This window comes from Thermobia domestica, chromosome 5 (genome assembly GCF_964235325.1).
Source record: "Thermobia domestica chromosome 5, izTheDome1.hap1.1, whole genome shotgun sequence".
NCBI lineage: Eukaryota > Metazoa > Arthropoda > Insecta > Zygentoma > Lepismatidae > Thermobia > Thermobia domestica.
Window position 1 is genome coordinate 82,988,802 of NC_137458.1, and position 23,614 is coordinate 83,012,415.

Genomic DNA, 23,614 nt, shown 5'->3' on the forward strand with positions numbered 1-23,614 from the left:
TTGGCGTGGAAGTCCCGGCGAGAGCTCACGTGGTTCGAAGTCCACGTTAATCAGTAGGCCGTCGTCCCATACAGCTTCGTTGTAGAAGAAAACGTTAAAATCAATGTCTTTCTTCATAAATTTCTTTCTGTATGGTTTTGCATATACCTGGCATGGACATTAAATTTTGGTTTCTACGCCAAATGTATCTAATTACATTCACACCTATAGAACGAACACAACAAACTTGGAATATCTACATTTTTTTTTTGAAAATCATCACGCTGTGAGGAACAGAAGAGCCGTGTGAATGGAATTCCATACATATGGCAATAAGCGTATTAAGAAATATACAGTAATAAGAATTATTATTAATAATAATAATAATAATAATAATAATAATAATAATAATAATAATAATAATAATAATAATAAACAGAAAATAATATCACTTACACAATTTATAAACATAAGTTAATATTTAATAAGCAAATAACTGTATAGAATTATTTTAAGTTGTTTTTCTCTCTCTCTGAACGCAACAGCCCTTACTGTACCAAGGCGTAGAAGAGAACTTGTGGCAATCACGACTTTGGGGCGGTGTGTGGTGAGAAAATCGGATACCTTTGTTGTTAGTCTTAGATTTCTAAATGTATGCAGTTATTCCCGGTGGAATATACAAGCAAATAGACTTTGGTATTACTACTAAAGTAAATCATTATATTCATGACTTCAATGTGATACTTATGGTTGCTTAGCAGCATACAGACAGCTGATACATGGAATAATCGTTGATAATAATAATAGTAATAAATAACAGAAACTCGACAAATATTCTTGCAAATGATAGAAAAAAGTTTGCGGCACACTGTTCACTTTGCTGAACACATCTGTGTGCCGCGTTATACACACTTTAATATTCTGCTTGCAGTAATCTTCCTCATTTTTGATATAGAAATTGTCCTTCTCCTACCAATAACAATCACCATTAACACCACTAACATATTATCATGATCCCTAGTAAGACTAACATTTCTAGTAATTCTACTCCTAGAACTTCACCATTAATGAAATCAAGGATCTTTAACATGAAATTATTAAATAACAGGGATAATAGTTAAATATAATATTTGGGTTGCATCCTAAACGTGTTGTTATCAACTTATCTTAATAGGAAGCAAAAATTGCACTCATTTTCGACCTGAACTTTTGGTCTCCTTGACCTCTATTTATTTAGTTGAAGCCAAAAAGAGGCATTTCACTATTAACCCTTTGGGGATCCTATGGGATCCATTTCACTATTAACTCTCCTATTTGAGCTTTCTCGTCCGTTTTTTTTTTTTTTTTTTTTTTTTGTTTCTCAAGACCAGATGTATTGCAGAAGACACTACGGATGGTTTCACACCTTCCTGTGTCGAGACATAGGATGTGATGACGTCATAAGTCTAAAATTTATATTTTCGTGTAATAATTTTTTGGGGGGTTATGTAAAGTATTTTTGGCGGGCTTATTTATGCACGTAGAAGATTGAAATTTTGCACAAACATGCAGTCCACTGAGTAGTATTTACGAGATTTTTTCCTTAGATTTTTTCGTTAAAACAGAGGGGATCCAGAGGGTCAAAATTTGAAAAAAGGGATATTTTTACCCCAAAATCCCGTTTTTCCTCATTTTCTCGCCTTAAATACATGATGGAGACAAGTGAATGGTACCGCCTGAAAGGCAGTTCTATTCTGAAGAGAATGATGTTCGACGCATGGCCCTAGGGTAATTAGGGAAGTGTCAGGGAATTTTTATCAAAATATACTTCTGAATAGGGGAATTTTGGACATTTTCGGAATTATTTTTGTGCTGGCTTATTTTTGCACCTAGAAGATTGAAATTGTGCACAAACATTCAGTCCAACGAGTAGTATTTACCAGATTTCTTTCTCAGATTTCTGCGTTAAAACAAGGGGGCACAGAGGGGCTAAACTTTGAAAAAGGGAAATTTTTACCAAAAAATCCCTTTCACGGGATTTTCCCGCCTTAGATACATAATGGGGACAAGTGAATGGTACCGCCTAAAAGACAGTTCTATTCTGAAGAGAATGATGGGCGAAATATGACCCTAGGGTAATTAGGATGTCTCAGGGAATGTTTAAAAATTTCCCTCTGTATACGGGTATATGGAACATTGTCGGTATATTTTTTTTTTGGCGGGCTTACTTTTTCACCTGGAAAATTGGAATTGTGCATAAACATTCAGCCCACCGAGTAGTATTTACCAGCTTTTTTTCATATCTTTTTGTTAAACAGGGTGGTCCAGGGGGGCTAAAAGTTGGAAAAAGGATATTTAGACCCAAAAAATCCCTTTTTTCCTCATTTTCCCGCCTTAGATACATGATGGTGACACTTGAGTAATACCGCCTGAAAGGCAGTTCTATTCTGAAGAGACTGATGAGCGAAACGTGACCCTAGGATATTTAGGGATGTCTCAGGAAATTCTTTACCTGAGATCATGGTGTTTTATGGTAATTTAGGGCATGGTAGGAATTCCTGATAAAATTTCTCCCGCCCTTTTTTTTCAAGATAGAAACTTGAAATTTGGCACACACATTCTGTATACCAAGTACTATTTATCAGATTAGATGGCTACGTTCACACAGGGTCGCTCCAGGGGGGCCCAAAGTGCGAGAAAAAATTTCCCTCTGAAATTTTCCCTTTGACATCATTTTTACCGCTCCTGGTATATGATATGAGCAAGCAAGTGGTATCATTTGAAAGCCATCTCCATTCTGAAGAGAATGAGGTAGAAACCATGATCCTAGGATAAATAGTGACGATGCAGTAGCTGCTTGACTGAAAGTCTAAAAAATAGCCCAAAAACACCGGATCTCTTAAGGGTTAATGATATTATTGGGATTTTGTTACCGAACCGAGGAGATGTGAATATTCAAGAAGAAGCTGCTAACTTCTATCTTTAGCACATTAGCCTTAACATCTCTTAACATAAGATAACTATAAACCCCTTAGTATAATAACATTACATTACCTTTACGAGGTAAAAAAGAGAATGCTCCTCTCAGGGAGTGCGAGTGCCTATTCAGAAAATATTCTTCTTCTTAGTATCTTCAATACTATGCTTTTGATATAAGTTACCGGAATACACAAACATAAAGAAGCAAAGAAAAATAGTAAAAATTAATAAAAAAATAACAAATATATTTTAAATAAATTGTCTTGTGACTGTTGAATAAATATTGAACCACCCTTTAAACTGTCATATACCCCTTGGGTTCCAAGGTACTCACTTTGATCTTGATTAATATTATTGTAATATATGCCCCCTGTTAGTATAGGTAAGTTAATAATATAGTTTGTTGAAAGATAAGGTAAAAATCACATGCTTCCTATTATTGTAGAATTAAAATAAAACTTTACACATACTAAAGACTGCCCAATAAAATAACTAGCTAATAAAATACCAACTCACAGACCTGTCCCACTAACATTCAAAGCACCTATTTTTAGTTGTAAAAGTAATACAACACAATTAACACTAGTAAAAATTAATCAACTTAATCTCGCCCCCCCCCTAAAATTGCTATTACTACTGATCCTAATATGCCCCGACACATAATTCACCCTTCGTTATCTCTAACAGAATGAATAATAGCTCCCCCTTACTCCCTGCCGTCAGATAAAATCTTAAACGAACAGAATAACATACTGTTAATCCCGTAGAAAAAGTAATAAGAAAAAACTAATTATATTAATTAAAGACAAGGACGAAACTTCTAAAATTAAATCCTTAGAATAAAATCCAGCTAAAAATGATATTCAGCATAATGCTAAATTAGCTTCATTCAAGCAAGACAAAGTAAGGGGCATTTAACCCCCAAGTGCTCCCATTCTACGAATATCTTGGGTATCCGCCACACCATGAATAATCGCCCCGGCACTTAAAAAAAGTAATGCCTTAACCAGCGCATGTGTAAGCAGATGGAAAAAAGCTAGTCCTATTGGGAATCCTATGGATAAAATCATTAATATAAGACCGAGCTGACTTAATGTAGACAACGCAATAATCTTCTTTAAATCATATTCATAATTAGCACCAATACCTGCTATAAATATTGTTAAACCTGATAAAAAGAGTAACACCTGATAATAAAACATCTCTAAAACGAATTAATAAATAAACACCGACAGTTACAAGCGTGGAAGAATGAACTAATGCGGATACTGGTGGTGGTGCTGCTATTGCTGTCAGCAGTCATGCGGAAAAAGGAATTTTTGCACTCTTTGGCATTGCCGCTAAAATAACTAAAATAGAGATAATCACTATTTCATTATTTCTCAAAACTCTATGCAAATAAAAAACATAATTTCAACTACCATAATTCAATATTCAGGCAATCGCAAGCAAAATTGCTACATCTCCAATGCGATTGGAAACAGCTATTAATATGCCAGCGTTATAAGATCGCACATTTTCATAATAAATAACTAAACAATATGACACTAATCCTAATCCATCTCACCCAAGAAGAATTCTAACTAAATTAGCGGAAATAATTAACAATACCATTGAAAGAACAAACATTATCACTAATATAATACTTCGATTTAGATAACGCTCAAAACCTATATATTGTTCACTATAATAAATTACTATGCTTGAAATTTAAAGTACAAAATTTATAAATATAAATGATATTCAATCAAATAAAAGAGTTTTAACAATTTTATTTATATTAAGAGAAATAACCTCCCACTCAATAAATACTCTATAACTATTAATTAAAATATTCAAACCTATTATAAATAATAAAACACTCAAACCATTCAAAAAAAAAACGAATCTTGTCACACAAATTGAAAAAGGTCAAACCAGGGCCTGAGGGTTCCAAACCTTCCTTAGTTCGACAAACTAAAATTTACTCTTAAACTAGTCAAGCAATTACAGCCATATAAATCTCGGCCCTGCAAAAAAGATTTAATAAATTTAAAGGCAATCGGTGTAATATTAACAATAAATACTCCCGAACACTTCCCCCTCAGCAAGAATACAATAAGGTATACCATGTTGAGTATCAGAATATAAATATAATCTATAAGCAGCATTAAAAAAAGAAAGTAAGGCCAATATACTCAGCCATAACCATCAAACAATTCTATTCAGCAATCTAATTTCTCCTAATAAATTTAATGTAGAAGGTGCAGCTATATTAGCAATTCTTAACAAGAACCACCATAAACCTATACTTGGTATAAAAGATAATATGCTCCTATGAATTAACAATCTCCGGCTTCCTAAACGCTCATAAGAAATATTTGCAAGACAAAGTAATAACGAAGAACATAGATCACATCCAATTATTAGTGTATGAGCACCTCTAAACCCCATAAGCCCATCGTTATTAACCCCAAATAATACTAAGCCTATATGAGCAACAGAGGAATAGACAATCAAAGACTTCACATCAATCTGCCGCAAACAAACTAATCTGACCGTTCAAATTACTACAACACTAAACCAAATAAGATTTAAATTCACAGCCACATTCTCCATAAAATACATAATACGTAATAATCCATAGACTTCTAATTTCAACAAGACTCCAGACAAAATTATTGAACCACTGACAGGTGCCTTGTAATCAAAGTTGAAACTGAGATATAGGTATTTTAATGAAAAAAGCAACAAACAAAGCAAAGTATCACATATAATATGTAATACCTAAACCCATAACACTTTCTATATTAAATATCAACAAACTACCCTTAACATATTCTAAATAAGAAATGCCAATTAGAAGGGGTAATGAAACAAATAAAGTATAAAATAGTAAATATCTCCCTGCTTGCACTCGCTCGGGCTGGTAACCTCAACCCAGAATGAAGATCAAGTTAGGAATTAATGCACCTTCAAACAAACAAAATATAAATAATCTGGAAGAAGAGAATCTCAAATAAAGTAACACAAGCAGCAATAAAACTAAACAAATAAAACTTGTATTATAGAATGAAGTATTTAACATCCCTTCTCTAGCCATAATTATAAGTACAGCAATTCAGATACTCAACAAAATTAAAGAATATCTCAAATTATCTCTTCACAGAAAATAACCCACTTCTCAGGGAATTGGTCCTATACTCTTTCTTATTATGAAGAAAAAACAAACTATAATAATACAAAACTGAACAACGCACCATAATTTAAAATGAAAGCCCAAGCGTATTAAAAACAACATAAATATTAAATATTTTTGCATCGTAATACAACTAAAGAATTCAAGTAGTCACCCCCATGGGTTGGAACAATGGACACTAAGACAGATAGCCCTAAGCTACATTCACAAACTCTCAAAGTTAAAAATAATAAACAAAAATAATTATCAACCTATAAACTACCTAAGGAATAAGACAACACTAAAAAACTCATCAACACAATAAATTCAAGGCTTAATAAAACCATCAATAAATGCTTACGCTGAATAATAAAACAAGCTTATCCCTAAAATAATTAAGGAAAAAGAAGACAAAATAAATAATATTTTCAAAAGCTTTTATAGTTTAATTAAAACGTTAGTCTTGTAAACCATTAATGAATCATATTGCAAAAGCATCAAGAGCAAGTATGAACCTATCGTTAGTCCCCAAAACTAATATTTTTAATAAACTACCTCTTGAAATTAAAATAACGTGAAATTAATTACAAATTTAATAGTTCTAATATTCATTTTAAATCAAATATCTCACCCCTATCAATACTATTAATACTCATTATCAATACTATTACCACTTGTTTAGTTATTTCAACTATAAGAGAATCCCCCTTACTCGCTTATGTTCTCCTTTTAGTTTTCCAAGGCGGTATACTAGTTTTACTTATTTATGTTACAAGTCTAGTTTCAAATGAAATATTCACCTTAACATCTACCCTTCTTTTACTAACTTTACTCATGCCCCCTCTCTTGCTCTTTATTTGAATTATCGACCCTCTCCTCTTACCAAATATTGTCTCAATCTCCGATTCTCATTTAGATACAACCAATTATCAAGAAATTCCCGGCATAAAATTTTACATAGCATCAATCTACTACATAACATCAATAAATACCATTATATTTGCTACATACTTATTTAGTACATTAATTGGTGTAGTAAAAATTACTTTTCTATATCAGGGTCCTCTTCGACCATATAAGACATATGTCAATACTAATTAGCTTACATCACCCTCTGTTTAAGATCGCTAACAATGCATTAGTCGATTTACATGCAGCAATTAACATCTCATATTGATCAAATTTTTGGTCCCTCCTTGGTCTATGTTTAATTATTCAATCGCCACTGGTTTATTCTTAGCAATGCACTATGTGTCAAGAATCGAATTAGCTTTTAATAGAGTAGTTCACATTTGTCGAGACGTCAATTTCGGATGAATCTTACGTACAGTACATGCTAATGGTGCATCATTTTTCTTCATTTGTCTTTATTTACGCGTCGACCGAGGAATATATTATGGTTCTTGTCTTGATTTGCACACTTGAAGAGTAGGGGTCGCCATTTTACTTTTAGTTATAGCAACAGCCTTCGTGGGATATGTACTACCCTGAGGTCAAATGTCCTTCTGAGGTGCAACAGTCACTACAAATTTACTGTCAGCTATTCCTTTCTTAGGAACGATACTGGTTCAATGAATTTGAGGAGGGTTTGCTGTAGATAATGCTAGCTTAAATCGATTCTTCGCCTTTAATTTCCTACTACCTTTCATCGTAGCTGCTATATCTATAATACATCTTCTATTTGTCCATCAAAAAGGATCTAATAACACACTAGGCCATAATAGGAATTAAGATAAAATTCCTTTTCACCCCTACTTCTCAACAAACGACACTATTGGTTTCATAATAATAATAATTTTAATATTACTTACTCTTTGAAATTCTTACATTTTCGGCGATAAGGAAAACTTCATTGGATTTTCGCGGATTCCAGGAATTTCAGATATCCTCTGATCTTATTGGCCGATACATATAGGATATCAACAGTCATGACCTACATAAGTGGAAATTAAGACAAACTGCTGTCGGCCCTCGTGGCAACATTCTGGTAATGAAAATAGATTTTTGCGTGGGTTCAAAACTCCCCAAAGGATTTCAAATTTTCATAACACTTTTTACATTAAAATAAACTTGCAGTTTTACTATATGGATCCATAGTAAAAGCCATAATAATAATAATAATAATAATAAAAGTAGTAGTAGTAGTAGTAGTAGTAATAGTAACAGTAGGAACGGGGTAGAAGCCGGTTAAGTTCTCTTCTCTTGCTCAAATTTCTCTGTACGTTTTACATGAGAAACTCTTAACAGCTGTTTAGGGTAGCGAGCGAATACTGAAACTCTTGCGATAGGCGTAAATGGGTTTTTGTTCTTTGGAAATTAGAAGTTACGGTGAGGAAGAATAGTAGTGATGTAAATCGGGAGCAGTTAAAAACATTGAGGCAGCCACAACTTGAGCAACGTGATATTTTCCTCATTGGCGGAGGTCTATATAACTTATCTTGGAGTTAAAGAAATGAATCTCGAGTAAGTCATTGTGATACTCATAAGGAACGTCTTCTTATACGAGCAATAGTTTTTTCTATTGTACTACACGCAACTATTTATCTTGCTAGAAGATGTAGTGACGTGGTAGGTAAGGGGTTAGGGTATGGAACTTCTGTTCGGCGGATCCGGGTTGGAATGTCGGCCAGGTTGAAACTTTTTCAAATGTTTCAATTTCAATACGTACTCAATGTGATAAGAAAGATTTTCCCTCCTGCAGAAAGAAAAAGATGTTGGAATGAGGGGAATTGGAGGTCACTCAATGGAGGCACTCATTAACAAACTTATTTCCAGCATTTGTTTTAGATTTCATATTGACAGCTACTTTCAAGCATTTCCTGGTAAATGCGTGGTCAGTATTCTTATTTCTCTAAGCATAGAGAATGTAAAGAAATAATACATTACATACACAGCAATATTGAAATTAATGTATGATGTTCTTTTGGAAACAAGATCTTGACCATAGAGATTCATTATAGTATGGATGACTGTTTCGTTAGTCAACTATTTTACTATTTTACACTCTGTAAAGAAAAAATAGCGACACTTGCTCGGAAATGGCTTTCGCAACATACTTTAATCAATATGATATTTTACATGAATTCCTGATAATATTACAATGCATATTCCTAATGAGCAGTTCATTCTTAATACTTGCCCCAGAGTTTCAGGCTTTTGACATGTATTTAATGAATTTAGATGCATATATAAGTAGCTGTGTGTATTTTGAGCAAAATCGTTTATAGGAATAGTTATACATAAAACTGAGAAAGATCAACAACAATAGCAGAAAACAAAAAATGAAATTTCTTAAGGGTAAGACATATTGTGTGCAAACATCGGGAAGTACCATACACCAAACTAGTATTTTGTATGTGCACCATGGGCTTTCTGCAGTGCAGCGAATCATCGGAGCCCTTTGGTAACAAGGCTATTGCAAAATGCAACCTCGATTTTACGGAACAACACCCGGATTATCTGTATCTATTGAATAGATAGTTGTCTATTGAATCTTCTGCTCATATTGATCCACAAATTTTCAACTGGATTCATGTCAGGTGAGTTTATAGGCCACATGAGTCTCTAAATAGTCATATTCTTGAACCACGTATTAACGACTTTCTCTCGTTGACATGAAGCATTATCGTCCTGGAAAAGGAAATGGTCCAAATTTTCTTCCGAAAAGTCATCTTTAGCTGTTGTAAGAACTTTACGTACCAGATATTGAAGATATTTTCGTGCAACAATCGATCCTTCACATATAACCGTCGTTCTGACGTCTTTAACGGTGAACCAAGCCCATACCATTACTCAGTAACTGAATATTTGCATCTCTTAAACAAAATCCTTCACAAGTTCCTTGCTTGTTCGTATCCACAACTTCACAAGACTATTGTTTCCCACTATTCTAAACTTCTCTTGAACGAAGAAAACGACGTGCTTGCAGTTCTCATAAGTCCAAGTTGCATATCTACTCACAAAACTACATGTTGAAGTCCTCTGTGTTTTGTCAGTTTGGACTTTCTACGCGGTTTCGTCTTTGTAATATCCTCTTCATACAGTCAAGACAATACATTTGTACGAGTAACTGCAGTTCCAAGATCATGTCAAGGTACAGAAGCGATTTTTGGGAAAATCACTCCTTAAATCTGCAGTGCTATTGATTTAATTTAGCAATCTGCTCTGGGTGATGCTTTCTTTTTTCTTTCACACTGTTGACGAAGGGACGATTTGTTATGCTGATTTCACTTGTGAATTACTCTTCCTGCCGTAGAATGATGGATTTTCAGTAATCCATCTATTTTCTTAGAGATTTGCCTTAGCTGCGCAAAGTAAGAGTTATGTCTTGTTCACATGGCAACAAGTCACATTTCTTACACATCTTATTTGTTGACAGTCCACATGTAGCAACAATATTACACACAAACAACGCTACACAACAATAATTTTGCCACTTGATACTGTCCAAACAATGAGAAAGCAAAGAAAAATCATAAAATGCTATTTACTTCAGCCTACACATCACAAATACAATGCAAAATTCTCACTACGATAATTTATGAGACGTACTCAGTGCCATCTAGCGAAAATATTTCTGATACACAAAGAATTGGCAAGCGATGTCGTACACCACAGGTGTCTCAGATAACGCAAATGAACTATCCCACTCTTCATTTCCTTCTATTCCTCTTCTAACGGGCTGCAACTATGGTTTTCTGTGTAAGTTAGCTTGAGAATTGAGGTGTCGCTATTTTTTCTTTACAGAGTGTACCTCCATAAACAGATGAATCAGGTATACCTATTTGTGTCAGTGCCGAGAAAAGTTACGTGTAAGTTCTGTTGCATCTGTCTAGGCGTTCTCACAACTGCAAACGATTGGACCCCAATTAATGGAATTAGATCACTTATGGGGAAATACATTTGTAGGTGGCTGTACAGTTTGCTTTTCATATAGTAAGGTAAAACAACAAAAGAGAAAGTATGATTTAAAAAAAACAAAATAAAGAATGGAATATTCTATACTGAAATTATCGTACTCAGTTTTCTTTTCCAAAATTCAATTAACTTCTTATAAGTAGCTGCATATCTGCTAACAAATATCTCTAAGCCGTAGTCAAATGAATGGCTATCGTTCATGTATGAACATCGTGATGCCTTTCAGTCCTTCCACTCGTTGGTTAGACATTTCGTACTGAATAAAAACACGAGATTAATGGGATCTACATAGTGGTTGCTACAAGGAGTAGCAATCCTTATATTTTTTCAAAGGAAAAAAATGTTTCACTGCGTATTTAGAATTGAGAACGCTTTAAAAATACTTACGTTGAGATCCAGTTTATTTTCTTAGAGTAACAAAAGGACACTGCTGCAGTCGTATTTCCTGTTGAGATGAGTGGATCCATTTCGTACGCAACCGAATTGAAATAGTATGAATTCCCAAGAGAAAATGATGTCCATATAGACGCAATAAGAGCAAACATCCAAAGAAGCAACCAACATATTCTGAAAGGAAAATATACATTAAGCTAACAGTGATAGAGATAGTACAAATCAGCTTAATAACAATATTGTATTTCAAAGTCTTGGATAGCTTCAGCATTTCAACTACTAAAACTGGCTGTAGTACTGACTCTTATTAAATCGACTGTGTCAGCAGATAACACATAGCTCTCTTAGTTTTTGCAATCTAAACCTATTTATTAACAGTAAATAGTGAGAAATCTCCTTCAAACACACCCTCACCTTGAAAAAGTTTGTTTGCATTCAATATCGTAAACTCTTATTACTTGATACATTATTTGCTCTTACTGCAATTTTGACTCTCGTCTTAGGTATATGTTTTCAGACCAGGTCTCAGTCGGATACATCTGGTAACCAAATGAACGTAGCTATTCAGATATACCTGATTACCGAAATAACCGAAATTTCAGCTCTACAACATTCTATACGATTACTAATGTGATCTATTCCAGTTCGAATATAAACATATTTGATTTCAAATGTGATATTTCTTAATTTTCCAATTATTCACTATTTCAAGTATAATGTTACGTGATTTTGTGTTCCTTTACTAAATGTAATTCACCGATTTTCAATACAAAATTTGCAACAAAATTATCAAAATATGGTTTGGTCTCAGCTGTATGTCATATTCTAGACGCCAAGTCTTATCAACTAGCTTTATTAAATTTGCACGATCCTTTATAAGAAAATTATATAAGTTATCTTCTTTGTATTTTTCACGTGTTTATACTTTTATAGATCTTGTAATTGTCTGACATTTCATTCAGATTTATTTTAACATAAACCACAGTCTTAATTTATTACACAATTATTAATAACGTTTGTTATTTTACCTTCAACATTTTAAAATATAAATGAGTGCATTTTTTATTTATTTATGTAGCGAAATTTAATGTCATACTAACACTTTGAACTATGCTTCCTGTATCGTTTAGAACTAAAGATAGGTATTTTGTTTCTATAGGTGTATTTAGTTTCAGAAATAAAGATGATGGAAGAAGATGTGTTTAGCCTACACATAACAACGGAAATCCATCTCCTGAACTTAGTTGAAAGAATGCAATTTAATTTTTAGCTGGAAGCCTGTTTCTACTTTTTATTAATATAAAAATCTAAAATGTTCTTTATGGTTGTAAAATCATATTTAATCCTCTTTATTTGACCTAAAATAAAAAAAGAATACAAGTGTCTAATCACAACTAAAATTACAATCACGTTTCCTGTCTCTTGCTTTACTACCTTATGAATGAAAATAAAAAGTAGTGCGCAACCAGGTACAAAAAACCGGACGTGTGGGTGGGAGTTCTATATATATCCAATGAGCCACAAATCAGCATGTAGTAGAGTTCGTGAATTATGCAAATATGTGGCTAATTTCTATATGTGAAAAGTCGTATTTTATTTTGTTTTGATTAAGTTTTATTATTTTCTATAGTGTCACATGTAAACTGCTAAGGGAAAGATATCAAACACATTTATCGATTTGGTAAGGAAATGTGCTTTCAAAACATTTAATTAAATCTAGAATTGTAGCCAGATATACGTACCGATTTGGTTGATATAATAAGGTTAGAAGTACACTACCCAGTGAAAAACATGCATTTTCTTTTGTGACAGATTATACGCGACTGAAGATTGTCATAAATATGATTATGAAAATAATGTAAGACAAATAACGCAAAACAAGTAATACGTGCGTGTAGATACTGTTAGTGGTGTGTTTATTAAATATCTCCTGTGTATATGACGGGTTAGATAGAAGGCACATTGCTATAAGGGCTGAACTAGAAAAAAATATTTTTGAGTTCATCATATCTAAATATTTGGAATAACAGGATTCAGATTCAGATTCAAGGTTTCCAGTCGCTTCCAAGATGACCTTTCATAACCTCAGAAGACCTCAGAGTATCTGAACTGCCCTAAGACGAGATAAGTCTTTGTGATTTCATTCTTTAGTAATAATTATATTACTTATTATTTTTGAATGATTTATTATTGTATATAATTTAATATATGTGTATTATTTATTTGATGGTAATCCATAAGCACTTAATGTGACCTGGTGTTGGGTAAATAAGGGCTAATTTGTGGCATGATGTGGACCTTTAATACAGCTGATATGGCGATATATTAGAGATATGGCCTTAGACTTGTTTGATACCAAGATTATCTAGTTTTAGCCAAGACCTTACGTTTTGTCTCACATTGTGAAGGGTTAATTCAAACAATAATAGAATAAGGTTATTATTTATCTTCCCAGTGTAAGCACGGATAATTAGTTTTTAATATACCCTTTTGACTGCTCATCAGTTATAATAATTTTGTGCTATATGAAACAATTCTTTGAATTAACTGCATCCTACATCACCTCTATATAAGACAGTTTAACATTGCTGTTCTTTGTGGGAATGTACTTTAGAAAGAGTAACTGTCGCTTTGCCAGTTATACAGTGACACCACAATCTACTTTAATACTTCGCGTCACTGAAAGCTTAAGGTGTACTTTTCTTCTCATATTGTACTCCATGTTCAATTTTGTATTGGTTACTGACATACAAGTAGTAATTTTCTTCTTTACGTAAGAGTGAGATACTTGTGTGTTTCTTAAAAAATTTAAATTTTCTTTACCTTTTCTTATTTGTCTACAAACTACTAGCCTCAGCTATTGCACAACTGGAAAGCGAAAACATTTCCTATATATTTACAGGGATATTTTAATGAATTGTTTGTTAGACAGTGATCAGAGGAAAGGGAAATTTGCATTTAGATAAAACGCTGTTATCCAGAGAAACTGGGAGATTCAAGATTCAGACTGACAGAAGAGCAGTTAGAAGGATGGACAATACCGAAAACGAAGACTAAAAGTATTTCAATCTCAAACAACAGCAATATTATTCTTCGCTGATAATTCTATCAGAGTTCTTCTATTTATTGGACTTCAAACACGTTCGAAAATGTACTATTAGAAAAACTGAAGAACTATTGGTTAATATTCTTTCAATGTGGCTAAGAAATAGTCTATTTGAATGTCTTTCTCAAAATTTACGAATTTACTGCTTTATTGTGCAATACGATCCCATCGTTTTCTATTTATGAGGCTAAAGTGATATATAGAGTAGAACATATAATTGATACTCAGTTGTAAATATGAAACTAATAGACAAAATACACTGAAATGTTGTACCATGTAAGTATTGACAAAACATCACTTTCATGTTCTGTGATACCAGCGTGTTATCGTGTTGCCATGCCAAACAAGCTATATCTATAGTACCACGTCAGGTTATTGCATATTTCTAATGTATGTGTTAAATGTAAGCTTAAAAGACCGAACCTTTAAACAGGCCTTCAAAGTCAGGACGATACAATATCTCAAATATCCAACGTTCGTGACAATTACACCCGTAATATCGCAAGAGGAACCCCATTCGAAATTGTGTTTCATATTATGATCATAATGTGGCCGATTTTGAATTAATTCGAACAAAGATTCAAACTTCGATATAAAAATAACTTTATTTAAAAAGAAACTACTTACATAAGTATCAAATTTAATTCTGTAGATACTTTTTAATAGATGAGAGATCACAATGCCGGTTACTGTGCTGTGATATCTTAACCCGTTCTGAAGATACGGTAAATACTGGTAAGTTTACAACACTTCTCAAAATTATGTATTCCTACGTCTTATTGTAATTATATGTAGCAAAAAGTATTTCATAATATTATAAGGAGTAAAGTAAACCAAACATTTCTTAAGTAGTACCCACATACATGGTATTTTAGGTACTTTATCAAACTTTACTATTCCTTTGTATCCCAGGAACGGTTTATGATGCCGAATTTCTGTTTGCTCATTATGATCTTTGTGTCTATTTGAACGCAAATACGTAAGACGATGTTCTACCTATCTAATCATGTTTTTTCGAAACGAAGTCTTTCGGTAAAAGTGAAATTGCCTATTCCTTTCAACATAGTTCTACTTGCTCGATATATGCCGCGTGATGGTGCTTTGTATGTGGATTGCCTCAAAAATCTCACTTAGGTTGTAGAACTCTACAATTCTTTGTAGCATTCCTATGTTTGTGATGCTGTAGCATCCTTATTTTCCACCACTGAATAATAATTACATTTTTTAGCTTTTGTTGAACATGCAGATAATAATGTACTGTCATTTGGAAAATTTAACTTTATTCCAGCTTGGAAACAGTGTTACCCTGCTGTAATCACTGAGTATAACAAACAATGTCATGCATGAGAAATTTGCATGCTACAAAATTCTAGCCTTATGTACTTATTAGTTTAAAAATTGCAAGAGTTATCAAGAGATATGATTAATCCTATTACCCTATATACCCTAATACTCGTCTATAAAGGAACGTTCAACATTAACATAAAATTCCATCCAGTGAAACATACAAATAATCTTCCCCTACAAACTGCAGACACATCACCGATGACACACTATTTACATATTCGTCTATGGTTTAATCCTAACCAATTCCACTTGTTAATCTAATGTTATCAAAAGTAGCGATTACGATTATATATTTGTACATCTGAGCCGCTCACACTTGTACGAACTCCAGCAATTATTTGCAGTATCCCTACATTAATTTTAGTATTTTAAATCGCTCTCTACCTAACTTAGAAAAAAGTTATTATTAAGCAAACAAATAGATGTATAATTATAACCTCTATGTACGTAAATATTTTAATTACTTACACATTCAGCTCAAAATCAATACATTCAATAGGGTTATTCACAAATCACATATATGACGAAAATAACAACAGAAAAATAATTGCAAGCTGAAATTTCGCAACTTTTATATTCAAAATGTTTATTTCAACTAGGTAGGAAGTTAGACTAAAATTGCAGGTCATCTCATCCGTGAATGACAAACTATATCTCCCAAATAAATATCATGATGCACTTACTATTATCCCAAATACTGTGTAAAATATGAACACAAAGTTTATAAACATTAACAATTATTTATTCCATATTATAAAAAAGAAAACAGTTGGAAATATTTATATCCTATAATAAAAATTAAAACATTATTCACAAAAAAAAGTCATTTTCGAATCTTTCGATGAGTATTTTGATACAATATATTTTAAAACCCATACCTAAAAATCATTTAATTTTTAAAAATTCTCGAATTTAATTGCACACCATTATCCAAGAGCTCAATAAGGTTTATGAATAATTTTATTTCGTTGGAATAAGGCAAACACACTTGAATATGTTTACATTATTCATAATATATTTCACATTTTTTTTTCGCCCTAAGGAGAAGTTTCTTGAAGTAACACATTTGACATTATTATCATACCATGCACTGTTTAATAATATACGTATATATGTAAGAAACTTACCTGATAATCCAGGGCCACGTTTCATAGCTTACAATTTTCAAAGCATCGAGTGTACTATTTTGTGTAAATTCTAAAATGTGGGAACTAATACTCTGACAGTTCAGAGATACTCTGCATTTGGATGTAATGTTTCTGCAAAGAAGTAGAGAAGTTGTTATTAGTTTTACAAAAAGTCCTTAAAATGTGTTGTTTGTCAAATGGAACTTAATTATTTCTAATATCATTCCATCTTGTCAGTTGTTAAGAAATTATAGTTACATATATCGTTCCTTTTTTATATCAATTACTTTCAAGAACGATTATATCATAGACCAATCTTCTGCTAACTTCTTCACACTATCTTCTGCTATCGCTGTATATACTAATTACATAATCAAAAACTAAAATTTTTACATATTAATACCGTTACTGTTTATCCTATCATTGGCATTGTTACTTAATTGTCCATGTGAGTCGGTGATGGTGAAATATAAAGGATAATAAATATATTACAATTTGCTCTGACTTGCTATTTTTATAAATCGAAGAAAAGAAGAGAAATTACTAAAAACATTAAGGTTAAACATTCAGTATGATTAGCAGCTACTTTGTTAAAACTAATACACATATACTAGTTAAATATGCTATCTACTACAATCCAAGCAACGTATGATGTAATACTTCCCGGCTTTCCAGGTAACTGATCTCCCATTAGGCTACAGTGGTTCTCCTTCCTTCCCAAACTAGCATATATTGAAAAATGTAGTACCCACACGAAACGTAGAAGGGAAAATTCACGTATTGGCCGTTTGTGTCAGAAGTCCTCTTGACCTCTCCCAGAAACGAACCCTGAACTTTCATTTCCGGGAGATGCCCTCATTGTATCTAAAAATTGATTACCTTTATATTCTCCTTTACCTCAAAAGCTTGAATCAGACACAAGACACGAACTAAAGATTTCTCTCTCATCCACTCCTCAGTAGTTGAAGCGAGCAAGTTTTCTAACGAAAAATTGAGCCTAATATTTAATATGTGTAATGTTAAGAGTAAATTCAGTGCCAATTTGTAAAGTAAGGTAATATGTACACGCTTTACTCTTTTTACTAAGAGAATAATTACCTTAACTATGTTTTTACCATAGAATAGATTACGTGATTACACTCTCATAATTCTGATTTTCCTTCTAGAATAACTCTTTTTTACTTACCCAAATTGAGTATTATTTAATTCGAAACAAAGCCTATGCTTATTATTTTAAATTAAGTACTCTGGAAGTATTTTCTAAACATTATTCTTGAGCAAAGACACATATTCAATCTGAAAACATTCTGTTTATGTTTCCTAACATGAAAAATAATCGTAAAACTTTTGTACATGTGTACAACTTCACTTGATATATCGTAATGATCAACACGAAAGTTAACAGGGAGAATGTAACGCACTCAACTTCACACCAATACTACCAATTTCCCATCTGGAACGAGCAGTATGCATGCATAAATTGTGCATCCAATTCACTCCATTTCTCGTTGACGAAAGAACTACAAATGAAAGACATTCCTTAACAAAACGTACAGTTTTATATATACAACTACAAATTTCATAGTTAAACCATGGTCATTCATCCACAATATACTTCAATCTGTATAAAACGTAAATATATACTACTAAAATAACATAGTGATTACTGCTTTAAGCATATACATTTGATAAGAAGATATTTATATGAATACTCAATAAGTTACAGTAACTACAAGAATCAATATTTGTTTAATTATTATGTGTAATAAAAGATTTAATAGAACGACTACGGGCGGATAATCATTGTAACCAAGTCCGCTGAGGATGATCTGATTTAATATATCAACTACAAGCTGTATATTCTGAGTTCAAAAAATAAAAGCGAAATGCATTGCAACCTCTACACGCTTGGCAGGAATCTACTGAGACCAGTTTAGTAGTCATACTATTAACTACAAGAAGATTCAAATATTATTACCTACGAGATAGTAAGAAAATTTTCTCTCGTTTCACAGTTGAGAACGAAATTTAAAATGCTACAGAGCTATTGGCATAAAGATGCATAAAGAACATAGTAATAAATCAAACCAAACGGATATCTGCATTAGAAACAAAGAATGAATATGAAAGAGAAGTAACAAACTTAAATAATTTTCACTTTCTGTCTAATTTACATATTCTTACTCATTTCTGTAATTTAATACTAATCCTAGATATAAATCGCTTATTGTTAATTCCTCTAGAGTTTCAACAAAATACTGAAATGTGTGAAATATTTTCCTGAGAATCCATGATAGGTCATGCCTAAATATGCACCAGCATCAATGGCAGTTTCAAACATACAGTGGTTTCTTCAAGACAATAATATAACGATCTTCTGAATGTGCAATAGCTAATTAATACGTTAATTTAGGTTTATATAGCTCTTTTCAATTATACAGATACTTTTATTGTAGACACCATCAACAAACTGGGACTTAAACAGATATATTTATACTGTATATTTAACCAAATGGCGCAGCACACCAAACAATTAAAACCTGGCTCGAACATTTCTGAAATAAAGAACTCTCTTCATTTCATTACACCAGCACTGCATAGTTTGTAATTTACGTCACGAAGCGGAATTTTATCATTTTCTTCTAGTATCATGTCTTTTTCCATAACTTTTCCAAAGAGTTTAAAATGCAGTCTTGTCCCAATATAATGACTGCCTGAAACGATTATTATTTCCGATAAAGAATCATGAAAATATAAAAAAAGCAAATTAGATAATTAATTCTAAAACAAAAAGGATCAAATGTATGTCTCTTATTAACTCCTGGTCTGCAAAAAATCAAAAACGAGGTGATTAGTTGACAATAAAAGGATGAGCTTCAAGATTCATTCAAAAATGATGCACACCCGTTAGATCCCACTACTGTCTCCAAATGAGGACAGTATACTTAATGTACGATTACGTAAGACATGCTGTTTTTATTTCTGATATGTATTTAAAATGTTCAAAGAAAAACCAAAGAAATAGAATATATGCTCTCCTAAAATGAATTTCGTTTTATTTTCATTATAAAATTTATTTTGCCGCTTTAAGGTAGGTTCTCATGTATATATCATAAATTAAATTTTGGAATGATGACCGTTCACATGTAACCGAGATGTAAAGAAACACACGAAAGGGGGAATGTAATTGTAGTTCGAAAACTTGGTTATTTTTTTGATTGTTTTCCGCCATCACTATAAATAATTCGCTCTCCTCCAATCAAGACTGAGGTTCATCAGTGGCATTTTCACCATAAATTCTAAATACGTTCCTACTCCCATTTTATTGAATTTTCTCAGTATATTTCTACATTGAGGACAACAGAGGCATTCCAATTTTTAGTTCAGTGTTACTAACAGTTTACACAGGAGCTGTAAACAAATTAAAATTGATTATCAGTTAGATAAAGAAGTATAAATTAATGCTCATTTGTAGTGTAGAATTCGATTATAAAAGTATTTGAAACTGCTTTTCTTAGGCGTGTACTAAAGTATCGTGAAAATTATTTTACGATAATCTCTGTTCGTATATTTAATATAATTATGCTTGTGAAGTGAAAAGGTAGGAACTACTATGTGGCTAGTAGCTATGGGCGCAAACATATTAGCATATTCTCAACAACTATGCCTAACAGTGAAAGAAATTATAGATGCGTTAGCTCGAATCGGTTCAGGAGAAACCATAATTTATAATGTTGCTCTTATGCTTCCGCCCAGTGCCACGAGCGAAATTACAGAAGAAGGGGAAGACAGTGGAGAAGTAAACGATGTAGATGTGCCGGGAGAACTCGAATTGGAATGTACTATTGTTGAACACCTGCACTCTGATAACCAAGATGACAATGTGCCCACGAATAGCAAATGTGCTTTTAAGTATTAAACTCCTATATGGAGGAAGAGAGAACCGTATTGTTTTAAATATGGGATTAGTGACTGTGATGCTGCTGCAGTGCTGTCCGCTGCAAATGTTTGAAGAGTTCATGGCGTTTGGTGTATTGCAACATATTGTGAAGGAAAGTTTTCTCTATGATACTACTACCAATACTGATACCAATTTCGTGTTTCCAGTGGAAGAACTTAGAGCGTTCCTCGACACTGTTACCAGTTCAAGTTACAATATGTTGCCAAAGCAGAAACGATATTGGAGTCACAGCGAGGATTTAAGCTCTTCCGTTGTATCGCAGTAGATGCTAAAAATATGTTTCAAAATCTGATATATTCTCTACATCTCAGCGACAATAATGATGTAAATTCTGGGAAGGCATTCAAAGTTCGATTATTCATCGAGATGTTAAATTCTGGTTTTCAAAATTTGATGTTTTCGAAAAACAACCTTCAGTGGACGAAATGTTCGTAAAATGTTAGGGCATCATAGCCTCAAACAATACATGAAAGGAAAGACCATTCGATTTAGTCACTAGTTTTGGACCCTGTATGGACCAGATATTACTGCTTCAGTTTTGCATTGTATTGTGGACATGCATCTGACATTAACCAGGATACCACTGGGCACAGAAGCTCTTGAAAACCAGTGTAAGTTACCCACTCTCCTAAAAACCGTTTTTCAATACTTATTTTAGTCATTTTCAACTTATGTATGAACTCATTAGGACTCAACGCAATGGGAACTGTTGTTGTAAAATATATTGAGGAAATATTCACTAGCAAGCAACAAGAAGCTTCTAACTGCAGAAATTGGAATCGATGACAAAAGACTTCATTCTACAAATTACATTCTACTGGAAAAACTAAATTACAACAATCATGAATGAAGGGAAACAGTTATTACGCAAAATGAAATCACTGCAAATTACAAGAACATTGGAATAGTTGATTTGCTTGATTGGCTGGTATCAAAGTGTCAAGTTTCTCTCTGTGCATAAAAATAGTATTGACAAATATTCGTGTGAGTATTTCATAGCCGGTATGTCTGTGTCGAAAGATTGGCTGTTACATTAAAAATAAGTTCACAACCAATTACTACGTTGAACTTTCGAAGAACTATTACTTTGGCCTAGAGCAGGACAAAATTTCCAGAGCCACTCTTCACATACCGACAGCAATTTAAACTTGTTGCAAGTTTGCCCAAGCTTGCTGTTGCAGGTCAATTTAGCTCACCGCAAGCTCTAGGATGCAAGCCAATTAGCTTGCAACAAGGTAGTTATTACATCAGGGCAAGGCTTGCGGCAAGCTTGTCTTCTCAAGTGGAACGCAAGTCAAATTATCCCAAAAGGCAAGCCAAGTATAAGCGAAATTCATCAATGACAAGCGTTATTAAGCTAAATGCGAGCAAAAGATACGCCAAACAAGCCATATGGAAACTTGCGGTAAGCGAATTTAGATAAAACATACCACTAAGAAATCCGTATATATCGATCGTCTGACTAAATCTATGGTACAATACATTTTTCCTAATCTTCCAAATTATTGAAGCAAATACACAACCGTGAAAACACGCACGTTTTCCCCATGCTTGTACAAAACATGAAAATAAAACATAATTTTAACGGTTTTATTATGACAAGCAACGCATTTTTTTACAGTCTACCCGTTTAAAGGGTTGCGCCCTTTCTTCGGGGAAGTGTTGCATTCATATTGTGGAGGCTATAACAATTATGGTTGGTCTAAGGGTTTTTCTCTTTATTCATTTTTTTAAAACATGAACATATATACATTAGAAATAACTTGAACTGGTGATATACATAAATAAAATAATAATAATAATAACAGAAAATGTGCAGGGAGTCGATGAGTAATATGAAACAAGAAGATAACAAAATTAGTGCAGTGCATTAGGTTCAGTGCGTGAATATAACAACAAATATGAAAAACATAAAAAGGAATAACAAGTCATAGCAAAACATAACAGGAATAATAGAACTCATAGGAATAATTATTTGGAATGAAGATGAAATGAGGATGAATTGTTCTGGACGCCACAACACGAGGTTCTGTTAGTGAACAGATGCGGTTATCTTCTGTTCCTGGGGCTATTCAAGAACTGATGTAGACAGGAGAGGCCCATGTTAGTAGGTATTTACTGTGCATATGATGGATATATGGAAGATGACAGATGACGTGGATGATATATAGCAAATACTTCTGGGTCGCGGTCGGCAGGATCTATTTGCAAGTGGTACAATGTAAGATAGTGCTGTAGCGGAGAATCAACGTATCGTGGTGGTGCATCATTGTCTCGGTCATAGCGTATTACGTCCTGAAGCATGGAGTGTTGTGAGTCACTAGTGCTGTGTTCGTAATATAACGGATGCGAAGCTGTTCTAGATGGGCAAGCAATGGTGGAAAATCTATGAGGTCATAGAGGAACCTAGTAGGACTTGGTAATTTAATTCGATAGGCCAATCTGAAAGCATGTCGCTCCATTATTGATAACTGTTTATAAAATTTGTCGGGGGCAGCGGCCCAAGCTGTATGGCCGTAAGTTAAAGTAGTCCTCATAAAAGCTTGGAGGACAGTAGGTGGTCGTAAACCCCAGTTGGTTCCAACTAAGCGTTTAAGGAGATTTAGTCTGTTCTTGGCTTGGGTAATAATTTTCTTAAGATGCGGTGTCCAAGTGAGCTTTGTGTCAAA